Raw genomic sequence first — 10,567 nt, 5'->3', positions numbered from 1 at the left:
CGGTACTTTATCATAGACACTAAAATTGTATGATTTATAGTAGGGAATTAGTTTATACAAATCACATATTTTTTAGTAATTTTTTTTATTTGATCAAATATATAAGAATTTGAAATACACTCAAACTCTCTAAAGAGGTTCTATGTACGTGGGATTGTAAGTTATTAGAAAAAAAATATCTTTCATATTAGAGTGATACATAGGAGAGAGAAAAGGCTAACTCTCATACTATAGTGCCACATAAGAGAGAGAGAAAATCCTCCATTAAAGGTCTCTGCTTTAGTATATAGATAGTAGATGCAGTTGCATTCGGTTTTTTATTTTCTGTTAATTATTTTTTAGTTAAGTTCAATGCATTTGTATAAAGTTTCCGATTTTCCATTAATTATTATTTAAGATTTGTTTGATGTATTTGCATACCATTTCTGATTTCCCGTTAAATATTTTTAAAGGATTTGCATCCAATTTCTAATTTTCCGTTAGTTATTCTCTAACGTTAGTTTAATGCAATTGCATCCAGTTTCCAATTACTAGTTAATTACTTTTTGAGTTTAGTTTATTGCATTTGCATAAAGTTTTCGATTTTTCATTAGCTACTCTTTGAACTTAGTTATGTATTTTAATCCAGTTTCTGATTTCCTTATAATTATCCAATGTGGTGTGTAATATCAACTTCTATTGATCCATCTGTAGTGTCCTTGCAAACATGACATAAAAATTTAATTATGCTTAATTTACTATGTGGGATCATCGAAGATTATCCAGTTCCAGATTTCCCGTTAATTATCCTTTAAATTGTGCATGACTCACTATGTGGAATCTTCAAAGATCATCTACGAATGGGTGTTGTTATATTAATTATTTTAAAAAATATTTACAAATATGCATAACTATTATATATTAATATCATACTAATCACTCAACCAAATTTCTTATAACGTGAAAAGCTTACTCTCCATTAAAAAAAATAACTCGTCTTTGATAAAACCCTTCAACTTCATTTTGTTGTTTAATAATAGAAGTTTGATTGAAGTGTTGTAAGATTGCCTAATAAGGCGAAGTTCATATATATTGAAGCTACTTGAATATCAAGGAGTTCCCAATTATATGGAAAGAGATAACATAAACACCATTTTAAATGCAAAACTATACTTATCGAGACATTCTCACAACATATAACTCAAATATGTTTTGAAGTTAGTTCAATGCATTTGCATCCAGTTTTTGATTTTTCGTTATTTATATTTTGATGTTAGTTCAATGCAGTTGCATCCAATTTCCAATTCTCATTATTTATTTTTTGAGATCAGTTCAATGCAGTTGCATCCAGTTTCTGATTTCTCATTAAATATTCTTTTTTATTAGTTCAATACATTTGCATCTAATTTCCAATTTCTATTAATTGTTCTTCGATGTCAGTTCAATGCATTTGCATCCAGTTTCTGATTTCTTGTTAATTATTCTGTGAGATTAGTTTAATGGATTTGCATCCAGTTTCCGATTTCTCATTTATTATTTGATAAAATTGCATTTGCATCTAGTTTCTGATTTCCCGTTAATTATTGTTTGAGGTTAGTTCAATGAGTTTGTATCCAGTTTTCGATTTCACGTTAATTATTTCTTGAGGTTTTGCATTCAATTTATTTTTTGAGATTAGTTCAGTGTAGTTACATCCGGTTTCCGATTTTCCGTTAATTATTTTTTAAGATTAGTTCCACGCATTTGCATTATATTTCCAATTTATAATTAATTTTTCTTTAAGGTTAGTTCAATGCAATTGCATCCAGTTTCCGATTTTCCGTTAATTTAATTTTTAAGAGTTAGCTCAATGTATTTATATCCAGTTTCCAATTTTCCGACAATTATCTTTTGATGTTAGTTTGATATATTTGCATCCAAGTTTTGATTTTCCGTTAATTATTCTTTGAGGTTAGTTTAATGCAGTTGTATCTATATTCCAATTTTCCAATTAATTACTTTTTAAGATTAGTTTAATGCTTGCATTTGCATCTAGTTTCCGATTTCCTGTTAAATATTATTTGAAATTAGTTCGATACATTTGCATTCATTTTTCGGTTCTCCATTAATTGTTTTTTAACATTAGTTTCATTCAGTATTATACATATTTTAAAATATTTGTCATTATTGTTTTGCCGTTATTATTATTTTTCATTGTCTATTATATATTTTGTGATGTTATTTTTTGTATAATTGTTTTTAACTATGTTTTGAGGTCGTGTTAAGGATATATTCGTAATAAGTCGGTGATTTATCACAGACACTAAAATTGTACGATTTGTAATAGGGAATTAGCTTCTACAAATCACCTATTTTTTAACAATTATTTTTATTTGATCAAATATATAAGAATTGGAACACTAAAAGTGTTTGATTCGTAATAAAAAATTACTTTCTACAAATCACCTATTTTTTAGCAATTTTTTTTTATTTGATAAAATATATAAGAATTGAAAATACACTCAAACTCTATAAATATAAGAATTAGAAATACACTCAAACTCTCCAAAGAGATTGCATGTACGTGAGATTGTAGGCTATTAGAAAATACTATATTTCATATTATAGTGCCACATAGGATAGAGAAAAAGCTAACTCTTATATTAGAGTATCACATAAGAGAGAGAAAATCCTCCTTTAAAGGTTTCTGTTTTAGTATATAGATAGTAGATTCCCATCAAAGATCATGTTATAAGCGCCAAGTAACATTCCATTTATTGAATTTATAATAAGCGATGTAAGACTGTAAGTTACAACACATTGACATAAAATGAGGTCGAAAATGAAATAACAAAGGTAAAGGACGAGTCCCAGCAACAATAAACATGGGAGAGTCATAAAGCCAATGTCAAGATTTAGGGAGCGGTCAAGCCATCCATTCCCTTAACAGGTAGCACCAGCAACACTTTGCAAGACAGCCTATGCAAGCTTTGAAAATCATATATATGTATAACCAATAATTCTCTATAACAAATTCAATGAAGCAATGAACATATAAAACACTACATGCACAAAGACTTATACTGTTACTAACTACAATCAAATGGGAAAGTTTTTATTAGTGAGTTCAATTGTTGTCTTCGCCTGTTGACAAGAACTAATAGTCCCAATTAATCACAAGACGATGCCCTCATAATTAATAATGCATTGACCTACTAATTAATTCAAGATATAGGAAGAAGCAAGCACTAAAGTTTTGAAGGTTGTTAAGGCTACGTCCTTAATTAGATGCAAATTAAAAGGTTCCCAAAGTGTCTAGACTTAACCATTTTGTTTGTCCATATAACAGATAAATAATCTCAGATCAGGATGCCTCTACTTGAGTAGAAACATATAACTACAACATATTATAGTATTACTAGCAACATATATACTAAGCAAAATGTAGTGCCAAACTAATGTAGTATGTGCCAAACTAATATAGTGAACTGGAGCCAGGACTAGAAAACGTAACATTTGAGACTGATAAATAGATCTTGAGCACACTTGTAAGTTTACTAATTCAAAGATATACTAGACTGATAACTTAAAAACGACCTCAAGTATCCTAAACAAGGAAAATTGTCCTACTCCACACTATCCACACCTAAAAAGTGATAAATGTGAGCCCAGTAACCTTGCCATTATTTGACAGAGGTGCTGCATGCATGACAATATCGTAGAGCAATGTAGTAAATTACCATAAGAAATTCCTAACCTGACTATCGAATGAGAAGAAGGATACCGCTTGTTTATATGGATGACAAAGTCCTAAGCTGCAGCAATGGAGTATCAACTGCCGCCTGACCTTTTGCTTCTTGTTGCATTTCCAGAGTTGTTTCTCTCTTTCGAGTTCGAGCAGTTTATCAAACACCTACGATGAAACTCTGAAGAGCACCTTACAAAATTCAAGCATAGATTCTTGCATCATACTTACATACTATATAGCATACGGTGTATAAACAATACAAAATAGAGGAAGAATCAAGCATTTCCTTCATATTGGCTATTATATGTACTCATTTACCGACTATAATATCTGAAAATGAATTGGGCAAATGATTTTGTAAAATACATGCCCAATGTAAAGAACCTAGTGCAACATACCGAGAACTCAACATACAGTCTAAACATACATCGTTTATATTTCATTATACCAATATAACTTCCAATACTATACTCATCTACAACCATGCATGGTGCAACTATAGTATGTATAATATAATTAGACTAATCTTCAGCACTTTCAAAAAGCCCAATATCAATTATAGTAGTAAATCGAATTACACATCCAAATAATTAAACAACCAATAGACACTAAGTCATTCTGCCACATTTGTTGTGAAATAATACATTGTTTCATCCTTTAAACGAACAAATGATGACAAGATGTCCCCATTAATAACCCAAGTTGTATCAATTGGATGGGCAATAAGCCTGCTACCAAGAATCAAGATTGAACCTATTTTCAACTCGCCAACCTAACAACAATTACTTAGCACAGTATTCAATAGCAAGATATAAATACGCCCAAGGACACTAAGATCCCAAATATAGAAACTAAGAGAATTCAAGTGCAGTAGCTTATTCTTCCACATAGTAAATAGAAAAACCATTATCACATATATACTTAACCCATTGCTAAGATTGTGTTTTTACCGGCAAAAATATCACTACCTCTTCCCACGTACTCAAAACCAGTGAATGGGGCTAGTGCAACACACAACAAACAAGTGCATTCTTTGAATTCATGAGAAGCACCAACCCTCACTCATAATAAGAGTAAAATGAATCATAGGCATACAAAACCACATGTGATGAAAAAGAAAAAAAACAAGCATAGTTGTGCTACTACCAGGCTAACATTTCACCACTGATATCTGTTGGGGATTATACCAATACCAATCGGTTCCCCCACTACACAGATAATTTGTATTTGAACACAATTCAGCTCCGGACAAAATCTAAATATCAACTACAACCTATACTAACATGCCCAACTCGCTAAACAACTATTAACAACAGATAATAATGTAAAAGCGTTAAAACCAAACCACACCACAAGGATTTACCGTGGTTGGCCAATGATGCCTACTTCCACAAGAGCCAGTTCTTAATAAAGTGGGAAGGAAGATTACAATCTCTCCTTTCGGTCTCTCTCACCTTACTAGATCACTCTTATCTCTTTTACTGGGGTTGTCTCTCTCAAAGGTTGTCTCTCTTTGTTTTAGTCCGGATTCCAATCCTTCCGACTTGTTAGGTTAGGTTTTTCAAAAACCTTGATTTTGGTTTTATCTCCAAAACCAAATTTCGCGTAATCTTGTAGCAAAAGCCCACGAAAATTAGACACGGCGTGGTGCGCGCCTCTTTGAGTGCTCGGCGTTCAACGGATGAGTCCGGTGGTCATATATTATATACGAGGTGGCGCTTAGCATCTTGGAACCTCGGCGAAGTCGTTTCTATCCGGCCTGGCAGGCGGCTTCGACTTCGCGAGGCGATGCGAATTAAGCCCGTTTCTCTCGGCTCTGTTTTCTCTCCTCATGTGAGGGATAACTCAACAATCTCCCCCCCGAGCGGTGAGGGGGGATACCTCCATGCAATTGCCAAATCAGCGGGGAGGAGTGCGCTACCATTCCGGCGGTAGCACAACAAATATCAAACTTACCTTTCGGTAAGACTTTGGTCATCATATCCGACCCGTTCTTGTCGGTATGGATCTTCTCGATACACAAATGCTTGTCTTCAAGTACTTCTCTAATCCAATGATAACGCACGTGTATGTGCTTGGATCTAGAATGAAAACTCGGATTCTTGCTCAAGTGGATGGCGCTTTGACTGTCACATAGAACTACAAACTGTTTCTGCTTTAGCCCTAGTTCGTCGAAGAATCTCTTCATCCATAGCATCTCTTTGCAACACTCAGTGGCTGCAATATACTCGGCTTCTGTAGTGGAGAGGGCAACACACTTTTGCAACTAAGATTGCCAAGAAACTGCTCTCCCTACAAAAGTAACCAGATAACCGGAGGTGGACTTCATCGAGTCAACATCACCTGCCATGTTTGCATCAGTGTAGCCTTCAAGTAAGGGCTTACTTCCACCAAAGCACAAACATGATTTGGAAGTGCCTTGGAGATATCTCAATATCCACTTAACACCTTCCCAATGTTCTTTACCCGGATTTGATAGAAATCTGCTTACAACCCCAACGGCGAAAGCAATATCCGGTCTAGTACACACCATGGCATACATCAAACTGCCCACTGCGGATGCATAAAGAATCTTTTCCATTTGACTCTGCTCATGCTCACCCTTAGGACACATCTCTTTGGTCATACGGAACTGGCCACCAAGCGGACAACTGACTGGTTTCGCTTGATCCATGTTGAATCTCTTCAACACCTTCTCAATGTAGCTTTCTTGAGAAAGCCACAACTTTCCACTCTTTCTGTCACGAGTGATCCGCGATCCCAAGTATCGCTTTGCTTGACCCAAATCCTTCATCTCAAAGGACTTACTCAAGTCTTTCTTCACTTGGATATCTTGTTGATGTTTGGGCCAACTATCAACATATCATCCACATACAAATAATAGCACTATGAAATCCCTATCCGGAAATCTCTAAACAAACGACAATGATCGAAGCGGACTTCTTGTATCCTTGCTTTTGCCATAAAGGAGTCAAACTTTATGTACCATCGTCTCGGTGTTTGTTTTCAACCCATACAAGCTCTTTATCGACTTGCATACTAGGTGCTCCTCCTTGCTTTGACCTCAAACCCTCGGGTCGGGTCCATGTAGACATCTTCTTCAAGGTCTCCATAAAGAAAAGTCTGTCTTAACATCTAGTCGCTCAACCTCTAGGTTCATACTTGCGGCCATACCCAATACCACCCTGGATAGAAGTCATCTTTACTACGGAGAGAAAATCTCATCAAAGTCAATCCCTTTCCTTTGACCGAATCCCTTCACAACAAGGCGAGCTTTGTGCCTTGGGTGAGGATTGTTCTCCTCATGCTTGACTTTGTATATCCACTTATTCTTGAGAACTTTTCTCCCTGTGGGTTTCTCAACTAACTCATAAGTGTGATTCTTATGCAAAGAATCCATCTCATCATGCATGGCCTTCAACCACTTTTTTTGTCTGTACCTTCAAGTGCCTCTTGATAGTACATAGGTTCTCCACCATCCGATAGTAGCACGTACGTATGTGGTGGATACCTGGTTGAAGCTAGTCTCCCTCTGTCAGACCTCCTTGCCCCATCTGCTGGTGCCTCAGGAGGTTGCACTTCTGCTTGCTCTGGTGGTGGTTCATGCATCTCATCTGCATCTTCTATACCAATAGGTTCTATCCCATCATGAGCAATAGGATTCTCATCATGAGCTTCAAACTCATGGTTCTCTCAGATTCTCAATACCTTTCGCGACGTTCCACGGTATGAACTTCGGTTCGAATCAACAAGATCATTGGTGAAAGCCTGTAGCTTTTCACCCTCCTCAAAGTCTGCTATGGTTTGGTCTTCTAAGAACACAACATCTCGACTTCGGATTACCTTCTTGTTAATCGGATCATAGAGTTTGTAACCAAACTTTTCATCTCCATAACCCGGAAAAATGCAACCGCTTGGCTTTGTCATCAAGCTTGGATCTCTCATCCTTCGAAATATGCACAAATGTCCCGCACCCAAATACCTCAGTATCCATAATCAACATCTCTGCCCCGACCATACTCTCTAGATAATCACTATGAGGAGGCTTTGCGGCGACAGTTGATCACATGCACATGCGCATTGCTTCTACCCAAGAGCTTCTAGGTAGCTTAGAGTGAGATAGCATGCATCTCATCCCTCTACAATGGTGCGGTTCATTCTCTCTCGCTATTCCATTACATTTGCGGTGTCTTGGGAACGGTGCGCTCATGACGAATCCCATGACTCGGCAATACTCTTCAAATGGCCCAATGTACTCACCCCCATTATCGGAAATAATACACTTCAACAACTTCCCGGTCTCTCTTTCCACCATGTCCGTGGAATTTCTCAAACACGCCCAAGTACTTCATCCTTGGTCTTCGCGACTATAGGGCCCATATCTTTCTTGACGATCATCAATGAATGTCAGAAGTGACGGCTCCCGGTGGGACTTCACTCTCATAGGACCACATAAGTCGTATTGCACTAGTTCAAGGACGATTGTCCTTTTCGTGGAGATCGGGAATCTTTGGAAAGACACCCGTGTTGCTTTCCTACCAAACGATGAGTACATGTATTTAAATGTGTACCTTTAATGTCCGGCACGCCTTTTGCTTAGCAAGAACTTCCATCCCTTTTATGCCCATGTGATACGATCTCTTGTGCCACGGTTCGGATGAAGCTTCTTCTTCGCCACATTAAACTACGCTTTACACAAACTAGCCTATGTTTTGTAAAGAGAGCAAGTTTTCTTTCCTCCGGCCGCTACAATGGAACATCCGCTTTCGGTTCCATACCCGTTACCAAACGAGTTTACAAAGCCATCGTCATCTAATTTCCCGGCCGAAATTAGCTTAACCGTGATGTCGGGGACATGTCTTACATCCTTGAGTGTCAAGGTGTAGCCGACATTGGTTTTACATGAACATCTCCAATGCCTATAATCTTGAGACTCCACATTTACCCCATCCTTACTTCACCATATTCACCACGGTAGTAGGTAGTGAAGAATCCCCAATGCGGCGATTGTGGCGTGATAGGATGTTCTGTATCTATCACCCACTCAGTATCCCGACATGAGGTACTAAGGCAAAGACACACCACAATCTGACAATTCCCACTAGGTCGTCGACTAGTGCGGTAGTATCTCTGCTGTGTTTCCGTTCCTGCATCATCATGTCTTCATGTACACATTTATTCTTCTCATCCCTCTTGATTGTTCTCGCGACTCATATCCGAAGTGGCCTTTGGTGGCACAATAGTAACATTGCCTCTGCGCTTTAGGAGTTCTAGCTTCACCCCTAGATTTATACGTCATCACCTCTAGAGCGAGATGGTTTTACGTTTTCGACCTCTCCCCGTTTTCTCGTGAAAAGGATCTCGAGTGAGAAGAGCCGTTTCTTGCACTCCTTCTAGTCTCCTCATTCAACAAAGGCGTGGTAGCCATCTCCATGGTAACAATTCCATCCTTGGTCGCTCCATGTAAAGAAACCGCTAATGTCTCCCAACTTTCGGGTAGAGAGCCTAATAGAAACAAAGCCTCAACTTCGTCTCCCAAATTGATCTTCATCAAATGCATCGATTGATGATATTCTCGTACTTCATTAAGATGCTCGGACATTGAAGAACCTTCTTGGTACTTAATGGCGCAAACTTCTTAACGACTAGCACTTTGTTTCCACCCGACTTTCCTCTCATACAGTCTTCGAAGTTTCTTCCACGATTGAAGGTCGTAGTCTCTTTGGGACACATGGTAAAAGACAATCATCGTCAATCCACTGTCGAATGTATCCAATCACTTTTTCGTCAAGCTTTTTCCCTTTCAAATTTCATCGGTCCTTTTCGGTTTTACTCCCTCATTCTCAATGGGAAGTGCCAAGTCCTTGCAGTATAGCAAGTCTTCCATCTTGGCTTTCCAGATAGTGTAGTTCTTCCTATTCAGACTCATCATACGAGTGTTCACGGAATGGTCCATCTCTACAAGTTATTTAACCTCAAATCTTCTCTCAGGAATTTCGTCAAACACCTTCTAACCAAGATTCGGATAAAACCCTAGGCTATTCTAACCAAGGCTCTGATACCACTTGTTGAGGATTATACCAATACCAATCGGTTCCCCCACTACACAGATAACTTGTATTTGAACACAATTCAGCTCCGGACAAAATCTAAATATCAACTACAACCTATACTAACATGCCCAACTCGCTAAACAACTATTAACAACAGATAATAATATATGTAAAGCAGTAAAAGCAAACCACAACACAAAGATTTACCGTGGTTCGGCCAATGATGCCTACTTCCACAAGAGCCAGTTCTTAATAAATTGGGAAGGAAGATTACAATCTCTCCTTTCAGTCTCTCACCTTACTAGATCACTCTTATCTCTTTACAGAGTTGTCTCTCTGTAAAGGTTCTCTCTCTTTTGTTTTAGTCTGGATTCCAATCCTTCTGACTTGTTAGGTTAGGTTTTCCAAAACCTTGATTTTGGTTTTTATCTCCAAAAACCAAATTTCGCGGGTACTGTAGCAAAAGCCCACGAAATTAGACCTAGGCGAAGAAGCTGGGCGCTTCAACGATCGAGTCTCGAGCGGGTCGCGGCCTAGCATATCGAAACTCGAGAGCTGAGCTTCTATATCAGCGGGCAGGCTTCGACTTTAAGGCGATGCCGAATTCGCCCCGTTTCTCTCCTCATGTGAGGGATAACTCCAACAATATCCATGTCAACTAGAGCACAAAAGTTTATATTATTAAGTCAATGCAGCGTCTCGAAACTCATTCATGGTTTCGTTACAACCCAAAATTCTAAGAACTAGATTATAAACCGTTAAACTAGGCTTAAATTCATTTTTAACAGACCAATTTAAAAAATCCAAA

At 37.6% G+C, this 10,567-nt stretch overlaps 1 long non-coding RNA gene across 1 annotated transcript; it reads right to left on the bottom strand.

The window, feature by feature from the left end:
* Nucleotides 1–2,710: 2,710 nt before the first annotated feature.
* Nucleotides 2,711–3,855, bottom strand: LOC147478069 (uncharacterized). The gene is made up of 2 exons (XR_015209449.1): nt 3,716–3,855; nt 2,711–2,937 (listed from the first exon to the last, which is right to left on the bottom strand). It is a non-coding gene; the product is annotated as an uncharacterized LOC147478069 (long non-coding RNA).
* Nucleotides 3,856–10,567: the final 6,712 nt, after the last annotated feature.

This window comes from Coptis chinensis, chromosome 9 (genome assembly GCF_015680905.1).
Source record: "Coptis chinensis isolate HL-2020 chromosome 9, ASM1568090v1, whole genome shotgun sequence".
NCBI lineage: Eukaryota > Viridiplantae > Streptophyta > Magnoliopsida > Ranunculales > Ranunculaceae > Coptis > Coptis chinensis.
Note: the sequence above shows the minus strand (reverse complement) of the source record. Positions and strands in the feature narration are given on the sequence as shown.